The sequence below is a fragment of the Heteronotia binoei genome, chromosome 1 (genome assembly GCF_032191835.1).
Source record: "Heteronotia binoei isolate CCM8104 ecotype False Entrance Well chromosome 1, APGP_CSIRO_Hbin_v1, whole genome shotgun sequence".
Classification (NCBI taxonomy): Eukaryota; Metazoa; Chordata; class Lepidosauria; order Squamata; family Gekkonidae; genus Heteronotia; species Heteronotia binoei.
The window spans coordinates 240,451,102-240,474,093 of NC_083223.1; the positions used below are offsets into that span (position 1 = coordinate 240,451,102).

At 44.0% G+C, this 22,992-nt stretch overlaps 1 long non-coding RNA gene across 1 annotated transcript in view; it reads left to right on the plus strand.

The window, feature by feature from the left end:
- LOC132579465 (uncharacterized) overlaps positions 1–6,371 on the plus strand; it is a 56,622-nt gene extending 50,251 nt beyond the window's left edge. The window contains exon 3 of the long non-coding RNA XR_009555972.1: positions 6,245–6,371. This is a non-coding gene — a long non-coding RNA (uncharacterized LOC132579465). The remainder of the gene's footprint in view (positions 1–6,244) is intronic.
- Positions 6,372–22,992: the final 16,621 nt, after the last annotated feature.

Consider the following 22,992-nt stretch of genomic DNA (forward strand, 5'->3'; position numbering starts at 1 on the left):
AAGACAAGTGAATCTGAAAAATCCATTCAAAGGAAAAGATCATTTCTGCAACATTTCAAGGCACTTTCAATGTTTAAGGTCTTTTCTGTTCATTCCAATGGAGCAAAGTTGATGATCTCTGAATATTGCACACATATTGGTAAAAATTACGGTATGTGTTCCATGTCATTTCAAATCCCTTAAATAATTCATTTAGTCCACTGTAGTCTCTATGCATCAGACATTATGGGCTTTGTGCATCACATAATTTAGATGCCCCACCCTCTTCAATCTCCCAGGATATTTGTGGCTTCAGTAGGATGGTTTTTTTCCTCCTTTTTCTGAGGACCAAAGTAGGTGTGATGCTTATCAAGTGTTCTCTCCATGCCAGGTGTTGGTCTCCATGGAGAGCTCTCTCCAAGAGTGTTGTGAGGCTGTGATTCTGGTCAGGACCATGGCTTGGGGGAGTAGAGGATCCTACCTCTTCCTCAACCTGAAATGGCAGGGTGGGGAATTATTTGACTCACTGAATAACACCACATGCACTGATGCTTGACATGCAGCCACCCAATGGGGAATATAATGGTTTTGGGACTGTTGAGTCAGGAAAAATGTATGGGAAAAGCTGAAGTACCTTCTCCCCAGACTCATGGTCCTCCTGGGGTACCTGGTCTGCTCTGATGCTCAACTGTTACCAGCTTATGTCTTTCAGTGCATTTTCATTCCTTTATCTTATCTTTTGGCTTTGCAACAAAGGCGTTGGACATTCATATTTTTTTTGAACATCCATACTTTTTTTTCCTTCAGACTTGAGGAATTTCCAAAAGAAGCAGACTTTACGTTGCCTGTGAGAGATCCAGTTTACTGATTCTATCATCCATAAGAAGATCAGCAAGTTTACTGTTAGAGTGATAAATCAGTATATTTGAAGTAATCATTCAGAACAGGGCTATTCAGAATAGGCTTCTGGCAATGTTAAGAACCACTGAATTTTAAAAAGCTGGGATTTCTGATGCTGGGAACTGAAAATAGGAGAGATCAGCATGTTTTATTTATGATTAACTGAAGGAGGTTTTTTTGCATGGTTAACTCCAAGTGAAACAATTCCCAAGCAGAAGCAGTCAGACCATTCTTCCCGGATAGCCAAATTGCTGAATTACTCACTTGGGCACAGTTTGTAGAAAGTTGCAGTCAGGAGTCATTTTGTAGAAAAAGAGGTGCCAGAGGTCATTAGCACAACTCATTTGCATAACTCATTTGCCACACACTCCTGACATCAACAGAAGGTGTTCTAAATTATATCAGTTCAGCATCTACTTTAAAATGCTTCTTGAATTATAATTGTCATAATAAAACCTTCCTCCCATCATACTTTTTAAATTATTTTCTCCTATGTGGCCACAGTGGCATGATGAAGATTTCCATCTGTCTGCTTTATATGTTTTGGTTAATTTCCCTTTTTTTGTGGGGGGGAAAAATAGAAAGTTTGTAACTTCTTAGAGTTCAGCAAAATTCTCATGGGGGGGGTTGAACAATAGAGACCAGAAGCAAGTGGGGGGTGGTTTAAGAAACAAAGAGCACAATAAAATTTAGAGGTTCCAGAGCTTCACTTCTGTGAGATCCTGCCCAAAATGAGGTCTGTTTTCAGTAACGTCAAGCATCTTTGTTTCCTTCATACAGCAGTAACATGTAGTGGTTGAAATGTCAGAACAGAAAATCAGGATTAAAATAATCATTTTGTCATGAAGCAATACAGACCAGTATTCTCACTCCTTTATCTACCTCATAGACTTGTAGAAAAGAGCAAGAATCCATGAGCACCTGAAGTAACAGAAGTGAGCAGTGACTCATGAAAGCTCCTGCTCTGCCACAAATTTGGTAGCCTTTACGGTCCTACTGGACTTTAGTGCTATTTTCTGCTGCTACGGACAGACTAGCTTGGCTACCCATCTTGACTTGTCTCACAGACTTGCTGTGAGCACAAAATAGAGGGAAGAAGAACCATGTATGACATCCTGAGCTCTTTGGAGGGAGTGTGGGATTTTTTTAAAAAAAGGATAGACTGATCTGGTATTAATCCTAGTACTTATGCTTAGGTAACACTGAATTATAATTACAAAGAAGACAAAGGAGATGCCTATTTGTTTGAATTATAAATACACAGTATTCAAGAATCTTAGGACTGACATTATTTGCACTCGACTTGTTCATGAGTGAGTCTCAGGAAACAGGAAGAGGAAGCAGTGTTCTACCATTCCATCCAAGGACCAGCTATTATACTTAGAGCTGTTCCAAGTACAAAGAACATCCTATTCTTCCCAGATGATTGATTACCTGATGTATTGGCCAATTAATTTTTGGAAAATATTTGTAACACAATTTAGTCTTCTTCCAGTCTCCCTTGGAGTCTTTCATTGAATCAGAATTTCCCACTAAACATCAATCTTTGTCTTGTCTGAGCTATGAAGACCTGTTATCTCTTCTTTATTGTTCTTGCCTTGGTGCTCCTTCCTGATCCAGGTAAGAAACTGTTTTAGCTGTAGGTCACTTAAAAATGACAAGATTCATATTTCAAATTCTGAAATTGGATTCTTTTTCTGTTACATTCTTCCATCTGTTTGCTTCCTTTCTTATGTCTGCATACATTACTGAAGAGTTAAAGTCCTAGATGTTTTTAGGGAAGACCTGCTGTTTTATAAGGGCCATGAGCCAGAGCACTGAAAAAAATCTCAGGGGTTCCCTTCTTGCTATAAACAAAACCAATGAGCTTAGGCTTCAGAAAGTCACTGTGCTTCAGTCAGCCTTCTTTAATATGTGGGGAATGTAGAAGAAGAAGAGGAGGAGGAGATTTAATATTTAGCAACATATTTCATAAAGGTAAGTGCTCTAAAGTTATAGAGACCTCAGCAAAGGACTTTAAGGGCAAGTGAGAAACAGAGATGTTTTGCCTTTGCTTTCCTCTTCAGAGTCTTCCCTGATGGACTTCCGTCCATGTACCAAGCCTACTTAGCTGACAAGATAGGGCTATACCATCCCACCTTCTCCCCTAATAATATATTACTTGCCTGATTTATGGTGTCCCAAAAGCACACCAAGAAGATGTATATGAATTTTTACTTAGTTGCTTCTTGATTCCTGTTTTTACAAACAGAGTCATAAACAGCAAACCTTCACCCCACAAAAGGAGAGCCTAAAAATTTGTACAAAAGTTACTGTGTAACTTAACAACAGCTGCCTGAAATTTCACCCCCACAAAACAGTTTGTTTATATTTATCTCTGGGCAGCCAAGATGATTTAGCTTCTGAAGAAATAAAGTCCTGATTCAATAATGGAGAGATCAATTCGACTCTTTGATCTGAAAACTTGGGGCAGTCAAAAAGAATATGATCTCCAGACTTGATTTTGTTGTTGCCACAATTGCTATCTGAATATAGAGAAATTTAATTTGTTCTACAATAAGTAGCCAAGAAGATCTGGGATTTCAAAAAAGAAAGCAAGTGAGCAACACCAGTGATAAAAACAAAAAAGACCAGCGAGGATTAAAAATATGTTTTAATTGGTGCAAGGAGCCTAATAAAACAGTCAGGGCCATTAAAAGACTCTATAGGCTCAAGACAACAATTCCCTCTGCCCACCCAATCCTGCCAACTTCCCAATTTTGTTCCCCTCTTTCTCATTCTCGTGTGTTCTAGAAGAAGGCACCAGGTACGTAATGGTGTGGAGTGCATAAAAAGATCTTTACTGTAAACATCATTATATTCAGCCCCCTTTCTTCAGTTATACTGATGGGATATTGTGGATATCTGCTTAACATACTGTTTTTTGAATAGGATTACTGGAAAGGCTGAATCCAGCCAGCCAGCTTTTCTGTTCAGTCTTGCCCAGTGGAGAACCAGTTTTATGTAGTGGTTAAGTGTGCAGACTCTTATCTGGGAGAACCGGGTTTGATTCTCCACTCCTCCACTTGCAGCTTGATTCCCCACTCCTCCACTTGGAATGGCCTTGGGTCAGCCATAGCTCTCACAGAGGTTGTCCTTGAAAGGGCAGCTGCTGTGAGAGCCCTCTCAGCCCCACCCACCTGAAAGGGTGTCTGTTGTGGGGAAAGAAGTTAAAGAAGACTGTAAGCTGCTCTGAGACTCAGAGTGGAGAGCAGGATCATCATCTTCTTCTTCGTTCTCCTACTTACTGCATGGCTTTTGTTCATGCAGATTCTATGAGCCCAAGAAGAGTCATTTTGGTTGATCAGACCTCCTTCTTTCTTTGCAGTAGAAAAGATTGCTAGATCCACTTAAGAATGTAAAAGCAAATAAATACTGCACTATGAAATAATTTTGCAAGCTATAAAGAAATGTTAAATGATAGTTATAGCAATGTATCTCTGCTTATCTGCTCAGCTGTTCTCCCATTTGTTTTTCTGTCTATACAGGATTTGCTATAATAAACAATGCCAATTCGTGTAGTGAAATCGTAGGGTACTGTGTCCTGTTTACATGTCCTCCTGGTTTTGCAAATGTTGGAAGCTGTGACAGGAATTTTCATTGCTGCAAAGGGTAAGTGTAAATGTACCTCTGAAAATAGTGCCCAAGGAAAACCTTGAAGGCGCTGATGTGATCAAAGTAACTTTACCAGGGTATGTCATAATGTTCTTTTGTCCCACTATTGGCTCTAGATAAACAATTTTAAAGGCTTTTAGAGAGCCACAAACTCTGCAAAACCTGATTGATCCTGGGCAAATGAAAGGATATCCTGCAGGCCATGGGGCATAATTCCTCTGCCATCTCTTCACTGCTCAGAAAAACCTCTCTGTTTCTGTGTCCAGCCAAGGCAAATGAGTAGATGAGACCTGCTCCTTGGATGGTTTGAGTTGGCCAGAATGAAACAGGGCAGAAAGAGCCAAGGGGGTTATTTCAGGTCAGGCCTGGCATGTGGAGTTCTGCTGCCCAAGGCAGAACCCCAACATGCGCCCCCTCCAAGTTGAAACTTGTGTGTGCACCTTGTGTGTGCACGCCATGATGACATCACTGTGACATCATCATGCTGGCCACTGGGCACTCAGTGCCCCTTTTTCAGCTCTGAGGGATCAGGGGGAAATCCTCTGATTCCTCAAAGCTGAAGGAACACGTCACCTTCCCTTCACCTGCACCCTCAAAGGACATGAGGGGAGGGAAACACAGCTCTTTCAGCTTTGAGGGAATGGAGGAAAATCCTCTGATCCCTCAAAGCTGAAGGAACACGCCTGCACCCTCAGAGGATGTGAGGGGAAGGAAACGCAGCTCTTTTGGCTTTGAGGGAATGGAGGAAAATTCTCCAATCCCTCAAAGCTGAAGGAACAACCCACGCTTTCAGTCCTGGGTGCTCTCTGAGTTCGTCCAAGACTGAAAGTGCCGTTGTTTCTCGGTGTTGAGGAGGCCAGAAGAGTTCCTCTGACCACTCAGTGCCCAGAAACAATGTGCCCCACAAGAGCCGGTGCCCGAGGCAATTGCCGAATATTGTCGGCTCTGTTTCAGGTACAGGGAGAAAGAAAGATGGCAGCTTGAGTGACAAAATCTTCTTTCATGTAACTTAAATCAAGTATTGTTTTGTTAATAGTTCAGTTGTAGTGCCACCACATTCTAGAGGAGCAATAGTAATGATAATTTATTTCTGACCATGTTCTGGGCATTTGTATAACATATGTAAGAGCATTAGTTGTTGTAGATTTTTCGGGCTGTATAGTCGTGGTCTTGGTTTTGTAGAACCTGACGTTTCACCAGCAGCTGTGACTGGCATCCTCAGAGGTATAATAACACAGAAGGCTAGAGTTCTCTCTGCGTCAAAGTGAGAAGAAGATGATAGCCAGTTAATTTATATCTACACAGGAAGGTGGGGTAATAATAATATTATAATAATAATACTTTTTATTTGTATCCCGCCCTCCCCGCCGGGGCAGGCTCAGGGCAGCTCACAGCATACAAATATAATATACATCAACAATTATAATTATAACATCATCATTAAAACAATTTACAAGTTATATTAAAATTATCATTAACATAGGGCTGAGTCGTCATTTTGTGGGAGTTTCTTAGGCTGTGACATGCTAATTGAGGAGCTTTTCTGAGGAGATTCTTTTGCTTATGGATTGGCTGCTGAAATTCTAATCTTTTTGGTAGTGCTGTTGTAAGAGCATTTTGTGTTTTTCAGGACTGGAAACAATGCCATGTTTTAGGTGACATGCTGACTACAGCTCTGCTTGAAGAAACATAATTTCTTCTTTTATGCCAGCCTGACAAACTGCATTATCAGCTAAAGAACCAGAAAATAATCTCTCATGTGAACTGTTTAAAAATCTTTACTTCCAACAAGCTATTGTGATATGCAAACAAGTAATAAAGTATCCCTCTGTGTCAAATATTTTCTTGTGTTTGAAAGGTGTGGGTGAGTAGTATTATATAAAGTCATAAGGATCACATCCAGGGCTTTTTTTGTAGAAAAAAACCAGCAGGAACTCATTTGCATATTAGGCCATACCTCCTGATATCATCATTGTTTCATACAGGGCTTTTTCTACAAAAAAGCCCAGTAGGAACTCATTTGCATATTCGGCCACACCCCTGACATCAAGCCAGCCGGAACTGCGTTCCTGTGCATTCCTGCTAAAACAAAAAGCCCTGATCACATCTATTTAGATCAGGGGTCCCCAACCCCTGGGCCACAGACTGGTACCAGTCCATGCCCTGTTAGCAACTGGGCCATGAGTTGTATAATTATTTAATTATATATCACAATGTAATAATAGAAATAAAGCACACAGTTGTATCATCCCGAAACCATTGCCCCCTCCCCTGGTCCATAGAAAAATTGTCTTCCACAAAACTGGTTCCTGGTGCCAAAATGATTAGGAACAACTGATTTAGATCACCTTCTTGCTTCCTACAGTCATCTATAAGTGCCCCTACGAAATCCACAGGAGAGCAGGAAACCAAAGTTCCCCTATGCTTTTGCCCCTGAGCACATGACTTTCAGAGATATACTGCATCTGAACATGGACCCATCTAGCCATCATAATGAATAGCCATTGGAAGGTCCAATCCTCCTTGAATGTATAAAGTCCCCTTTTAAAGTCACTTACTTTAGTGGCCATCACTACATTCTGTAGCAGTGAGATCCACAAGTATGCCATTTGCAAATAAGTATTTTAATCTGTTCTGCACCTATGTCCTATCAGCTGTATTGGATTCTATCTTCCTGAATCATGCATAATTTTATAAATGGTATAAACCTCTATTATGTATACCTCATATAGATTCCATAAGGAAGGTGCCCCTAGCTCTGCAACATCTTTTTTGAGATGGGGTGACTAGAACTATACAAAATTAAATCAAATTTGGTTACCTCTAATATACTGGTCATTTCATGCAACTTCTTTTTTGAGATGGGGTGACTAGAACTATACAAAATTAAATCAAATTTGGTTACCTCTAATATACTGGTCATTTTATTTTAATTCCCTTTCCTAATAATCCCCATCATAGAATTTGTCTATGTCACTGCTGCTGCACAATGGGACAACTTTTTCATCCACCACAACTCTAGAATCTCTTTCCCTGTCAGTTAAGATGTTGTACAGTGTATAATTACATATGTTAAACCACATATTCCACAGGGCCTTTACCTGCATATGCCATGGAAAGGGGGGGGGGGGCTTGCGGCTCAGTGGGAAGGCAATCATGTGTAGCAGGCCTCAGGCTGAGTCCTTGGCATTTCCAGTTACCATTAGTCTATCAAAGTCAATATAATTCACTTAGACTTCCAGCAGCTCTCCAAGGTCTCAAGGAGAGGTCTTTCACATCACCTGCTACTTGTTCCTTTTAACTGGAGACACAGGGGATTGGACTTGGGACATTCTTTATGCCACACTGATGATTTGCCACTGAGCCATGGCCCATCAGGTAGCAGCTGATGCAAAAGACCTCTACTGGAAACCCAAAGAGCCACTGTCAATCAGAATAATAGACTGCTAAGGTATAAGGCTGCTTTGCATGTTCCTGTGTGTTCAAAGGATTCCTAAGCACAAAACCATTGATGCAAAGTGTTTCTACCTGTGAGTGCAAATTAAAACACACCCTTTACTCTGCTGCAGTCTCACACTAACAGGGAGATAGTTTCAGAGTCATGTGGGTCTGCAGCAGAAAATCTAGATTCCAGCCAGTAGCACCGTACCAACAAGATATGAGGGATATGAGCCTTTGAGAGTAAAAACTCACTTAATTAGAGTCCTTGATAAATTTAAGCATTAATTTCTGGACATGGATCCTGTATACACAGATAAAAGATCCTTATTAAGCCAGGTGCCCACCTGACAATTCCCCAACCTTGTTTTTAGGGCATTTTGGCTTAGGGCATTTTGGCCTCCAGATAGAAGCAGGAATGGAGACCCCTGAGTCCTTATATCGCAGTCCTGGCTCTTTTCCTTGCAACACCCTCACACTTTCAGGTTGGATATCTCATTCTGGAGATACTGGAACAATGCTCCCAATATCTAATAAACTCCACAATCATGTAAGCCAAAATGCCCTAAAAACAAGGTTGGGGAATTGTCATAAGAACATAAGAACATAAGAGAAGCCATGTTAGATCAGGCCAATGGCCCATCCAGTCCAACATTCTGTGTCACACAGCGGCCAAATATATATATATATATATATATATATATATATATATATATATATATATATATATATATATATATATATATATATATATATATACACACACACACACACACACACACACACACACATACACACTGTGGCTAATAGCCACTGATGGACCTCTGCTTAATGGACCTGGCTTAATAAGGATCTTTTATCTGTGTATACAGGATCCATGTCCAGAAATTAATGCTTAAATTTATCAAGGACCCTAATTAAGTAAAACAATTAAAATTTATTCCATAAAATATAGGCATTCATACAAGGCAATGTGCTCATGAAACATACATACAGTCCTAGGAAAAATAGAGAGAGAGAGAGAGAGAAAGACAACACATGGATAGACAAACAGGGTGATAATTACCGATCGTAGTCTTCAAGAAGGCTCCAATGGCAACGATAGAGGATGGGGGAAATGGACCCAAAACTGATCAGGAATCGGGGATGGATCTAGACAGTGGAACTAGGGTACTGCTAGATGGAGTTGGGTCAGAGGTTAAATAGACTACCTTGGACCCTCAGGGGATGGGAGGTACAGGGGCAGAAAAAGGCGAGGCTCTGCAGTGACCATAAGGGCTGGACTTCTGCAGTAGGCAATACCAAGTTAATTGGTGGCACCTAATTGGATGCCCATAACTGACCAATGAACAAGCTTGGGTCCTTGTTACCTGGTTTGTCCTTCAGGTAACATTGGACCAAGGTGGGGATGCTCCAGGATGACCGTTGGGGAGAAGAATGGGGGAAATTACTGGGTAGAGGGGTGCTTAGGACTATTAAAGTTATCTAAAAAGGTGACAATAGATGGCCAAATTACTACTTAGGTAACACCCAGTTTACACAAAGAACTTGGCTCTGGCTGAAGATGATCTTTCTCTTCTTCAGTATTATTCCTGACACCAGTCTTTGTCCTTAGTTCCATTGGACAATGGCTTAGGCGTTCCGGCAGGGTCCACGCCTAAGCTTGATAGCCTCATGGATGGGTGACATCTGTTGAGTACGTGAGTCTCTCGTTTCGCTGAAATGGAGTCTTGGCACTGCTGGAAGATAGCTGGTGTTAGCCTCCCAAAGCGGATTCTATGGTCAAAGCTGAAAACCACATGGCCTGGATAGCTCCTAGTGGCACACCTTTTTCAGCTGCAACGATAGAGATGGTGTTCGCTCGAAGTGACTGGAAACCATCCGTTCTTCTTGCTAGCGCTCCTCCAGAGACACAGAGTGCTGCTTTAGCGTTCTGGCTGTTAGTACAGTATCCAATGGGCCAAAGGATACTTCCTTGAATACTACGATAACAGGAACAACAAACATTGGCAACATTGTCTGGCATACAGTATTAAAACACAAGGTTAAAAATAATTGAAATAAAAGTTGAGTACATAAAATCATTGCTGTTATCTCAGCCAGATAAATAACAAAAATTGATTGATAAAGCACACACAATCATGACAATAATTGATTAGAAAAACACACAAGTACATTAGAATTCATGGTTACAAGTGAATTCATACACTATTCCCTATAACTAATCTAATACATTTGTTTTCTATTTCTATATTAACCTTGAATCTTCTTCTCTTCGTCTTCTCCCCCCCCCCCTTGATAAGCTCCTTATACTGGGGTTTGAAGAGGTTCTTCTTCCCTATATCCATTAAATAGGTGAATGTCCTGGCAGAGGTGAGATAAAGAGCGCCTGGCGGCAGTCATTAGTCTTTCCACACACACCGCCCCCACCCTTGCATGGAGAATGCCCGGGTCGAGGCCAAAACTTCCGCAGAGCATACTCGATGCGGGGCTCTCCCGTGTTTCCCAAGCCAGCTCGGGTTCCTTCATCTCTCTCAGTCCTGGGCTCACATGGCATCGACCAGACCCAATTATGAAGAGGTTTCCATATACATATGTAATACAGACATGCAAAGGCTTCTGGGGTAGAAGTTTACACTCTTATTGCATTTGACATGTTAGTAAACAAAGTACATAACATACAGTACAATAGGTTTCCCACTACCCAGACTCTGAGGTTCCATTTTTACAGTAGACAAATGATGCACACTGTATTCTCAAGGCACGTTAGTTGGCATGGCCTGAGCACTAGTTGCTACGGAGGGTCATGTGTCCTGGGAGCAAAAGGCTGCTGGGTTGGCACTCCGAACCTGGGAGTCTGCGCATGTACAGTGCCCCTCCTCTTGCTCTGGGTTCAGAGAAGCCAACTTCGCTTGCCTTCTCTCTTTTTAATCTAGAGCCTTTGTGGCTCTGAAGGGCCCGGTGTCAGCCTGGCCCTCTTTTAGGGCCTACCTGGAGTCCCTCTCTGGCTGGGAGGGGGGACTCCCCCTTTACACAGTAAAAGATAGAACATTCAAAAATTTAACACAGCCTGTCACTCACTGAGATCCGTCCCTCAATAAGCCTATTGCTTTGCTTGAAGGGGGAGGGACCATTACAGTCTTGTGCCATATACTTCATGGTACACGTGCAGATATCCCTCGTGTCTACTTGGGCATATCCAGAACGTGGGCAGATTTATGCAAATGGGCCCGATTGTATGCAAAGCATGCTGGTAAACATATTTATAAACAATATTTCCCACACACAATCATAAACATTGAAAATTTCATTTCCACTGGGTAGTAGTTTCTAGTAGACCTCTAGTGCTTATGTGTAGGTCATTTATTCTCGGGTCCCTTGGGGCACCCAGACCTGACAACATATTGGATGGGAAGGGCTACTGGCAGGGTGGAAGGGAATGCTGCATGCGGAGGTGGCTCTCTCTGAACCCGTTGGCAAGAGCAGGGGCTTGCCCCCTTGCTTCTGCCTTTGATGGCCTTGTACTGGGATCCTTCGAGGTCCTAATACAGGTCCAGACTCCTCTGGTGAGCTGATAGACTACCTCAAATCCTAGCCCTCTTTAGGGCTACCTCTTTCTTTGTGAAAAATAGACGGGACAAACCTATGCTTATCCATCTCCATTTTTAAAAACCCAATTTTTGTGACTTCTCCCACCCAGGAGATGACAACTGTTGACTGGACACATCATATGTTTTACTCAGTGTGGCATCCTGCTGGCGGCCAAGGTGGCTTGCAAGGAACAGAAGGGAGGAGTGTAAGCACAAGTTTGCGTAGGAGGGGCCATGTAAATTACCCTTTTACAAAGCCTAGGACTTCCAGGCTTCTGCATATTGTTTTCCCAGAAACATATAACATATTGACATTAAGAACATAAGAACATAAGAGAAGCCATGTTGGATCAGGCCAATGGCCCATCCAGTCCACACGCTGTGGCTAATAGCCGCTGATGGACCTCTGCTCCATATTTTTATCTAACCCCCTCGTGAAGCTGGCTATGCTTGTAGCCGCCACCACCTCCTGTGGCAGTGAATTCCACATGTTAATCACCCTTTGGGTGAAGAAATACCTCCTTTTATCCGTTCTAACCCGACTGCTCAGCAATTTCATTGAATGCCCATGAGTTCTTGTATTGTGAGAAAGGAAGAAAAGCACTTCTTTCTCTACCTTCTCCATCCCATGCATAATCTTGTAAACCTCTATCACGTCACCCCTCAGTCGACGTTTCTCCAAGCTAAAGAGCCCCAAGCATTTTAACCTTTCTTCATAGGGAAAGTGTTCCAAACCTGTAATCATTCTAGTTGCCCTTTTCTGCACTTTTTCCAATGCTATAATATCCTTTTTGAGGATATTATAGCATTGGAAAAAGACATTGTCATCTCACAATATACAATAATATTTTTGTACTGAGTTGTAAAATACACTGTGGCATTCCATAACTGTAAGTGACAAGCACTTCCCATTGCGTGTCTTGGCCTGGCCGCGGTATTTAACCATTCCTTCTTCCACCGGGGGCTTGTGTGGCCCAGTCCAAACTACAGATACTCTTAGTTTGAAGTCTGGAGAAGATCTGTTCTGGCCCTTTGAGACCCTGGACAGGAGAAGTTTTTAGCTGGAGCTCCGTGCTCCGGAGGGCAAGTGTCACTGCCTGTCCTCTTTTAACCCTCTGGGCCGATGGTACTGCCCTACCTTTTTTGGTAAAAGATAGATCCAAATAGAACTTCTATGCATACAAGCTTAAAAAGAAAACTCATGTTCCCATCTTCCCTAGCACAGGTTGGAGCATGTGCAGAATGTCCAAATGCAAATGATCCAAAACCGAGGCTGGCTGGGGGCTATGGATACGTGGCAGGTTGGACAAAAATACACATAATGGCAAGTAGAAATCCAAGAAAAAAGATTTTAAACTTTGGGCAGGGATTACAAAAATTATTTTAGTGAAGGGGCCGTGCCTATTTGGCTCTAGCTGTGACCAGACAGCTAGTTGGCAAGGATAGGCTGTCCCAAGAAAGTGGCCGATTTCAGATCCCTGGTACGGCTACTCTGGTTCCCTTCTTCAGTGATGCAGTCAAGGGCTGCACATCCAGATGGCTCTGAGGGTCAGGACAGTTTCTGCCCAGGTTTCAAACTCAGGCACCGTCGGGCAAAATCCTTCTTCTCTCCAGCCTCCGATTGCACTGAAGGCTCATGGAGATTCAGAGGCAACTCACGGTATACAACAGCTTGTTGCGCAGTGTCTGCTTGACCTTCTGGTGGATCTGAGGGTCAGGACAGCTCAGACCAAGCGCTACCCTGGAGCCCAGTGGTGAATGATTGTTTGTTGTGCATTGAAGCTTTGACTCTGCCATTGGAGTCCCAACAAACAATGCTTCAAAACTATTAGGGTATCCGGAGTTTGGGAATACCTATCCTAGGGCACTCTCCGGTTCGGACCCACACACATCTAGGGCTCTTCAGCCCTCACATCATGTGTTAAATGATAGAACAATTCAAAAATAAGCAGTAAAGTTTAATGGCCAGGGTCTGCTGGCTTGAGACCCAGGCTAGAGGAAACGGGGCAAAAATGCAAGAGAATTCTGGGGAGAAAAGGCAAGGTCAAGACTAACTGTTGCTATTTCTCCTCGGTCAAAGGATAATATTTCATCATGTTGTGGAACACTTCCACTTTCCTAATTTGTTTTCTCATCCAGCACCCGAGTCCAATTAGGGCTGCACAGAAAACTAGTTGGAAGGCCAAAATTATGACAATGGGATGCAATAAGAACATAAGAGAAGCCATGTTGGATCAGGCCAATGGCCCATCCAGTCCAACACTCTGTGTCACACAGTGGCCAAAAATTTATATATATATATATATATATATATATATATATATATATATATATATATATATACACACACACACACTGTGGCTAATAGCCACTGATGGACCTCTGCTCCATATTTTTATCTAAACCCCTCTTGAAGGTGGCCATGCTTGTGGCCGCCACCACCTCCTGTGGCAGTGAATTCCACATGTTAATCACCCTTTGGGTGAAGAAGTACTTCCTTTTATCCGTTTTAACCTGACTGCTCAGCAATTTCATCGAATGCCCACGAGTTTTTGTATTGTGAGAAAGGGAGAAAAGTACTTCTTTCTCTACTTTCTCCATCCCATGCATTATCTTGTAAACCTCTATCATGTCACCCCACAGTCGATGTTTCTCCAAGCTAAAGAGTCCCAAGCGTTTCAACCTTTCTTCATAGGGAAAGTGTTCCAGCCCTTTAATCATTCTAGTTGCCCTTTTCTAGACTTTCTCCAATGCTATAATATCCTTTTTGAGGTGCGGCGACCAGAACTGCACACAGTACTCCAAATGAGACCGCACCATCGATTTATACAGGGGCATTATGATACTGGCTGATTTGTTTTCAATTCTCTTCCTAATAATTCCCAGCATGGCGTTGGCCTTTTTTATTGCAAACACACACTGTCTTGACATTTTAAATGAGTTATCTATCACGACCCCAAGATCTTTCTCTTGGTCAGTCTCTGCCAGTTCACACCCCATCAACTTGTATTTGTAGCTGGGATTCTTGGCCCCAATGTGCATTACTTTGCACTTGGCCACACTGAACTGCATCTGCCACGTTGACGCCCACTCACCCAGCCTCAACAGGTCCCTTTGGAGTTCCTCACAATCCTCTCTGGTTCTCACTACCCTGAACAATTTAGTGTCATCCGCAAACTTGGCCACTTCACTGCTCACTCCCAACTCTAAATCATTTATGAACAAGTTAAAGAGCATGGGGCCCAGTACCGAGCCCTGCGGCACCCCACTGTTTACCGTCCTCCATTGCGAAGACTGCCCATTTATACTCACTCTCTGCTTCCTATTACTCAGCCAGTTTTTGATCCACAAGAGGACCTGTCCTTTTACTCCATGACTCTCAAGCTTTCTAAGGAGCCTTTGATGAGGAACTTTATCAAAAGCTTTCTGGAAGTCAAGGTAAACAACATCTATTGGGCACATTCAAAACTGCACTCGAAGTCGGACTCCAGTCCAAAATCCAGTCAAGGAACGAATGTTTCCCAGTGTCCTTAATTTTTGTAAAAATCTTCGAGATCTCTTTGCCATTGTGCTTTGCTATCATGGTCGCTATGTCTCCAGCTCTTTTGATTTCTTACAAGGTTTGCCTCAGGCGGGGATGGGTTAATAACGATCTGATCGCTTCTAGACCCATCCCTAGAAAAACTGGCTTGATAGATTTAAAAACAGCGGGTGCTATTACAATTTCTTCCTTAGTCCAGATGGGGACCATGAACTGCACATCCCAGAATAGAGGAAAAATTGCAAAAACACCGATTTACTCCTGGGAGCATGGGCTGAATTTGGAAGGTGTTTATGACTACATAATCACAAAAAGTCCTCACACATGCACACCTGTTTCCCAAATACACAAATGCTGAAGCATTTTCATACCTCAGGGTATAGTGACATTCTTGTGCGGAGTCCCTTAAAGGGAACATGCAGGGGTGATGTGTTTGGAGGGTTTGCTCTTCGCAAATGAAACCCAAATTGTCTTTGTGCATTCATGCTTGCAAGCTTATGGCTTCCCATTCACTTCCATTAGTTCTAGCCCATTTATCTGAGTCTAGAGAGTACAGAACCTCATTTGGTCCTGTTTGCAAGCCTAATGGAATTATAGGGTGCACATAAAAAAATATTTTCGCATGAGGAGTAACAATCTTAATTCCTGAGTCTCTGCTAAGAAGGAAGTATTTACCAGCTTCCACCATGACTCTGGTTCCAATTCCAGGTTTGAAATTTCGGGTCTGATTAGCTGCTTAATCTCTAAGGAATATGAAGCAGAAGAAGAAGATATTGGATTTATATCCCACCCTCCACTCTGAAGAGTCTCAGAGCGGCTCACAATCTCCTTTACCTTCCTCCCCCACAACAGACACCCTGTGAGGTGGGTGGGGCTGGAGAGGGCTCTCACAGCAGCTGCCCTTTCAAGGACAACCTCTGCCAGATCTATGGCTGACCCAAGGCCATGCTAGCAGGTGCAAGTGGAGGAGTGGGGAATCAAACCCGGTTCTTCCAGATAAGAGTCCGCACACTTAACCACTACACCAAAGGCAGGCCACAGAAGGGCATAAGGCTATGGCTATGGGTATCATAAGGCAGGCCGCAGAAGGAGAGCCAGTTTGGTGTAGAGCCAATTATGACTATTAGTTTAAAGGGATCCCCTGCTTTCCATACCACAGTCGACACATTAGCTATGTTGCAGTATGGTCCCATGTTCTCTAGAAAGCTTGTAGAGGCTGGAGTGACGCTTGGGATTGCCTTTAACTCTTTTGGTCGCAATTTGTGTGGGCCTTTTGGAACGTATGTGCATATGTGCAATGTAATGGCACCAAGAGTCTTCCTTTATCAGCATGGGAGAAACAATACAATTCCTGCACATCTGCTCTTGTTCCTACACACAGTAAAACAAGATCTGGAGGTCTAATTCATTCTTCATCACAACTACGGAAGTCATGACTACTTGTGGGAAGTAAGACATAATTCTCCTTGTAATTGGACTTAACAACTTTACATAACATCACTTCCTTGTGATTCAAGCTGTTTTTACATCTCCAATGAGAAAAGGGGACCACAATGTTGTCTGTTAAACAATTTTGTGGACCAATGACCAACAACATAACATACAATGACCAGCATATCAATCTCACCTTTCCCTTCCTGATTTCTTTATTGACATAACTTCCCATAGTGTGTACCTAGGGATAGAATGACAAAAGCTACACTGTTGACAACCCTTTGGTCCTTACAGTCTAGAGATAGTAAAGGGTGAAAAGTGAGAGATATGGATTAAAAAAAAATGAGTGTAAGCTCTAGGGTAGCGTTTTCGTGCTCTTCTCTATCACGCCCCCCCTAGATTTCTCTGTACATATCTATGTGCTATCAGAAATCTCTTAACACCAAATTCTTCAGGTTGCATCTAGTGTCATGAATGTTTCTCCTATTGAGAAATCCACTAAATCTGGGCAGGGCATGACTGAGATTTGATGGATCTCTACCCTCTCAGGAGGTTGCATGGTTACTGGCTGCTGAAGCTGGGCTGTATTGTTGGGTGTCTTCCCTTTCCATTCTTTCAGCTGAGAGCAATGGAAATATGTGTACCAAGTTTCTCCGTTCCTCTTGGTAATTGCCACCTGGTATACAGCGGGGCTAATCCTTTGTGTGATTGGGACTGGACCTTGCCACTTAGCCTCCAGGGAATGCTCGTCCTGTGATAATTTCCTATAGAGTACTAGTTTTCCAGGATCCCATACACGAGGGTTTTTAACCCTACCCAACCTCTGGGTCATGCTGAGCTGTGCTTTTCCTGGCTGCTTAGCTACCTCCATGTGGATGTTGTGGACTTCTGCAATTAAAGATTGCACCCATGCATCGTTTACTACCACTGGTACCAGGTCAGAAGGAAGTTGTGTTTTAAGCCAGAATGCTTCAGGCAACACCATTTTTCTTCCTGTCATAACCATGTGTGGCATGTGGCCATGGACGGCAGTAGTTCCTCTGATGGCCATAAGGATGATTGGGAGCTTCTCATCCCAATCTCTGCCTGAGGATTTAACTGCTTTGCGTAGAGCTTCCTTGACAGTCCTATTAGTTCGTTCAATGGCCCCGGATGCTTGCAGGTGCCCAATGATATGAAATCGCTGCTCTACTCCGAGGGCTTTGCAGAGTTCTTTGGTTAATTCCCCAATGAAATGCGAGTCTAAATTGGAGTCCATGACTCTCAGGATTCCCCAACGAGTCCATAGATGATTGTACAGAATTTTAGCTGTGGTCATTGCTGTGTTGTACTTGCATGGGAATGCCTCAATCCATTTGCTGAACGGGTCAATCACTGTGAGGCAGTACTGGTTTCCTCGAGCTGTATGAGGGAAGGGGCCGATAAAATCAATTTGTATGCGTGCCCAGGGCCTTTCTATTCTCTGGTGCTGAATGGGAGCTTTGGGGCCGGTGGAATCAGCATTTACGATGGCACATGCTAGGCAATTCTCAACCCATTGTGCTACCTCTTGGCACATGCCTGGCCACCACCCTATTTCTCTCACTCGTTCCAGAGTTAGATCTTTTTCTCTGTGCCCTTGCTCGTGTAAAAATTTAATTAAATCACCCCTCACTTGAATTGGCACAATCCAATGTTCTTCCCCTTTTCTATCAACTGCCAATAAATTCCATCCTGTTGCTCAATCCTGTATCTGCCTGTGCTGTCCTTCTGAGCTTGAGCTAGCTGGAGTACTTCTGGGTCATCTTTCTGGAGTTCTGCCAGGTCCATTAGGACCTCCTGCTTTTTGCTCTGCATCCTAGTCATGACTGTTTGCAAAGGAAAAACCGGAGGGGAGTGGAAAGGGTTTGTGTCAGCAAACGCGGCTTCCTTGGCAATAGCGTCTTCCCGATTGTTCCAAATGCTGACTTCAATATTATTCCTCTGATGTCTTTTTACATGTGTAACATGAGTAAGGCTTGTCCTAGCTTCTACCTTATCTGCTATCTGGATCCATTTTTCCAGATGTGCCACTGGTTTCCCCTCACTATTTTTCCACCCTTGCTGTTTCCATATGGGAAGCCAAACTGTTACTGATTGCACCGCCCAGTGAGAGTCAATAAAGATTGCCAACGGAACATCAAGAGGTTCAAAATTGAGGATTGCTAGCACAGCTTCCACTTCCGCGGCTTGACTAGAGTGAGGGTGGGCTGTCCCCTTAAGAACTAGAGAGTCCTGTACTCTAATGGCTCCGTAGCCGGTTCAAGCAGACCCATCACAGAACCAACATACCCACCCCTGTTGTTTGGCTTCTGCTAAAGTCATTCCTCCCGTTGCTGGCCAGGGTGCGTGTTGCACAATGGGCAATGGGCACTCATGCTCTTCCCCAGTTACAATGAGGCCATATGGAGAAGGAGGCTCTTTCTGTTCTTTTTGAAAATCTACCGCTCTGTTTGTCAGTGCCAGTATCCACTGAGCAATGTGCTGGTTGGAAACCTGTCCATCTTTCACTTTCCCTGACAGAATGTATTTAAGAGGAGAGTGCGTGGTCTGCACAACTACCCTAGCTCCCCCTATGATGAATTCCCAGTGAGTAAGGCTCCAGACAAGTGCCAAACAAACTTTCTCACATGGGGAAAACTTCTCTTCCACAGCAGAGAGGTTCCGTGAAGCATAAGCTATCACCCATTGAACTCCTGCCTGCTACTGGATCAGGGTTTTGCCTAGACTGTGCTCAGAGAAAGCCAATTGAATATAGAAGGGCTGTGTCACATTGGGATGCGCGAGAGCAGGGGTTTTTGCTAGACTCGTCTTAAGCTCTACAAATGCTTTCTGCTGCTCAGGTCCCCATTGCCAAGCCACATCCTTTTTCAAAAGCTCGTAAAGAGGACGCGCCTTTTCTGAGAACAGCTCAATGAAGTCTCGGGAGAAGTTGAAAGTTTCCAGTAGGGCTCTCAGTGAGTGGGTGTCTGTGGGAGCAGGGAGCTTAGAAATTACTTCTATCCTCTGGGAGTCTGGCGTCCTGCCTTCTGCCCCTAGCGTAATTCCTAGGTACTTCACCTCAGTTCTTACCAACTAAGCTTTCTCTCTGCTAGCCTTGAATCCAGTGTCCTGAATGAGACTGAACACTTCCTCAGTGACCTCCCGGATCTTTTGTTCTGTTTCTGCGTGTATAAGCACATCATCAATGTAATTTAACATGTAATCCCTTCAATCTGGTTGCAAGTGGTCCCACATTTGCACTACATGTGCATGGCAAATGCTCAGACTTGAGTGGAAGCCTTGGGGCGTCCGCTTAAAGACGTATTGTTGGCCGCGAAAAGTGAACGCGAATTTGTACCAACAGGACTCATATAAGCGGATCGAGTGGAACACATTAGCCAGGTCCAAAACACTGTAGTATTTGGACCCTGCAGCAATGGCAGCTACGATCTCATTATACTTAGCAACCACTGGGGCAACGAGAGTGGTAACTGCATTCAGGGCTCTATAATCAACTGTCATCCTCCAAGTAATTCTGTCTGCTTTCAAAACTAGCCACAAGGGGGCATTGCAGATGGATTGCATTGGAATAATGACATCCCATTTTAGAAGTCCTTCTATTGTTTTCCCTATGCCTGCCTCTGCTTCGGCGGGGTATTTGTACTGATGCTGCGAAGGAGGATCCTTGCCTTCTGTGGCGGAACCGGCCCAATTCTGCCTTCAGACCCGGTCCCGTCAACTCCCTATTGAGTCGCCAACTCCTGGAGGGAGCTATTTCTCCTCCTTCCACTTGGGCTCGCTGCCACCACCTGCTCAGTCTAGGGGTTCAGATTGAGAGGAACAGGACTCCCAATCCCCCTCTCCAGCTATGAGGCCAGGCCTCAAGGCCCTCTGCCACCCAGTACTTGGGTGTCACAGAGACCACAGCACTTCTTCGGGGAACCCCTGGAGGATTGGCACCTTATCCAACTGCATGCCTTCCCCCTTTCCCGGGGCCCCCTTCTTAAAGCAGCGTGGTCTAAAGCAGTTGGGGATCTATGTGGTACAGAGTTTGACTGCCAGCATTCAAAACAGCAAAAATATTTAATTAAAAGAGAAAAAGAAAAGAAAAGAACAAAACAAAAACAGTTGCATGTAAAAGGTTAGCACAGCACAGCAGCCGCACAGCAAACAGCATGACAAAGAAAAGGTGGTTATAAATGCATCCTACTGTCCCTGGTCTAAACTTGCCCGGCTTTGTGGATGACTTACTTAGTCTGACTGCCTGGGGGCCTCCTTTTCCTGATTAGGCCTATCCCACAGTCAGGAGCCCCCATGCTCACAGCCTCCTCCTTTGAGCGCCAGCTGAGGACTGCCTTTCTTCCTGGTTAACTCAAATGCAAAGGACAAAAGAACTTCCTGCTGCTCTAGGAGACTTTCCCCCTAGAGTTGCTGGTTTGGCTCTGGAAGGGAGCAGGGGTTGGAGGGAGGCTAGGCCAAAGCCTGCTTAGCAGTTTCATGTTCCCTCCCAACTAAGATGGCGTTTCTCCACACCTTCAATCAAGACACAGGCTTTCTTTACTGTCCCGCACTCGGCCTTGTTGGTAATCCATACTTTGGGAAACTTTTGAACCCAAACATCTTCCATGAGGGATGCTAGTGGGAGAGGTGCCTTCAAAGCTGCGTACCGGTGAATAGCATTAATGAATTCTGGCCCTCCTAGAATCTGCCACAGGAGGCAGTTGGTCATATCAGCTGTTAGTCTGTTCTTAGTTAGGAAAGGAGCTGCTATCATGCCATTGTCTTCTCCCTGATTGCTACAGAATTTCATGATGGCGTGAAGTCTGCCTACGGTGACTGGGATCTTTTACCAAATGTATGAGGCATGACTACCACCTGCATACCCTGCCAGTTCCATAGTTTTCTCAGTCTGGGTTTCTTGTGTCATTAACCTAGGATGAAGCACATTAATGGAGGCTCCTGTGTTCACTAGCAATGTGGCAGATTTGCTGTACCCTGGAGCCCCAATGCCTGCCTTTACCATTGGTCTCCCCCACATATCAGGCTGTAATCTAGCTATGATTCCGTTGGGGAGATCAGTGGGCTCCGGGCACCCCTAGCACAAATCCATGTCCAGGGAAAAGGGGTTGCTTGTGCATTCCTGCATTTGCACAGCAGCCACGGGAATGTAGGGAGCTTGTGGTTGCGGGAGAGGAGGTGCTGATGGATACACAGTCCCTCTTTCCTTCATGAACTGTGCCTGCCTCCAAAGCAGTACAGCGGTATCTGCTCCGTCAAATTGCTCCATGTTCTCTCCTGCTTTGACCAGGAATTTCCAGATTTCTCTCCTATTGTACCCTCTCTCTTGAGTCCTACAGATTGCACTCAAGTCTGGATACAGTTTCTGAGGCTGTGCAAACTAATTGCTTCCGTCCTGGGAAGTCTTTGGGCTACCTTGGTTGCCTCCCTGGGGCGCAGTGCCTGTCTCTGTAAAGGGCTTACTGCGCAGAACGTTAGCAGCCTGCTTCTGTTTACCGGACTTTCCTCCTTGTTTGGTTTGACTCCCTCCACCCTTATGCTGTGGAGGCTCTCCAGTGTTTGGCACGGGGTACTGATGGTTTGCTTGCCTCTTTTGATACTGGGAGTGAGGTCCGTTATTTGCATACATTACAGTATTAACGGCCTCTTTTGCCTTTTCTTTCTTCCCAGCCTTAGTCTGCCTCTTTAGCTTGCTCATGAATGTGCTAACATGTTCTATATTAGCCTTTAATTCTTCCCATCTAGGATTCCTAACATTTCCTAGTCCTAATAGCTGTTGCGTAGCCATACTGAGTCCCAAGATGATGTCACTGACAAACTCCTCATTGTCATAGTCAGGCTCTGCATTTCCATCAGGAATACAATATCTGCTGCTGCAGCCAAGAACTTTTTCCTGGTTAGATAATCCATTGGATCTTCCTCGGGACTCTGTACAGTTTGGTTGTACAGGTATTTAACAGTATCTCCATCCCATGTGGCAGATATTATTGCAGCCACTCTAAGGTGGTGAGGACGTTAGCATTCCTGCGATCTATGGTACGTTCTATGATGGTCAGTTCCCGGCCTGTTGCTGCTACCTTTAGGACCTGGTTCAATTTGCCAATTGTAATACCCGGATATTGCTTCCGAGCCCGAGCCATCCACATAATGGATGTGTCTCTAGTGTACGGTCCTAGGAACTGATGCTCCATTTTCATGTCCTCCAATCGCCAAGGTCTAGTCTCCCTCACTATCCTTATTGCTTCAGAGCCATCCTCCTTCCTAGTGGTAGTTTTCTTAACAACCACGGGATGGACTGGGGCTGGCTCTTCTAGGTTATGAAACTCAATCTGTTCATCCTCATCTGATAAGAAATCATACAGGGCTGGAGGCGCAACAGCTGAGATTAGATCTCCCTTTAGCTCCAATTTCTTTTTGAACACAGCTATTTCTTTTTGG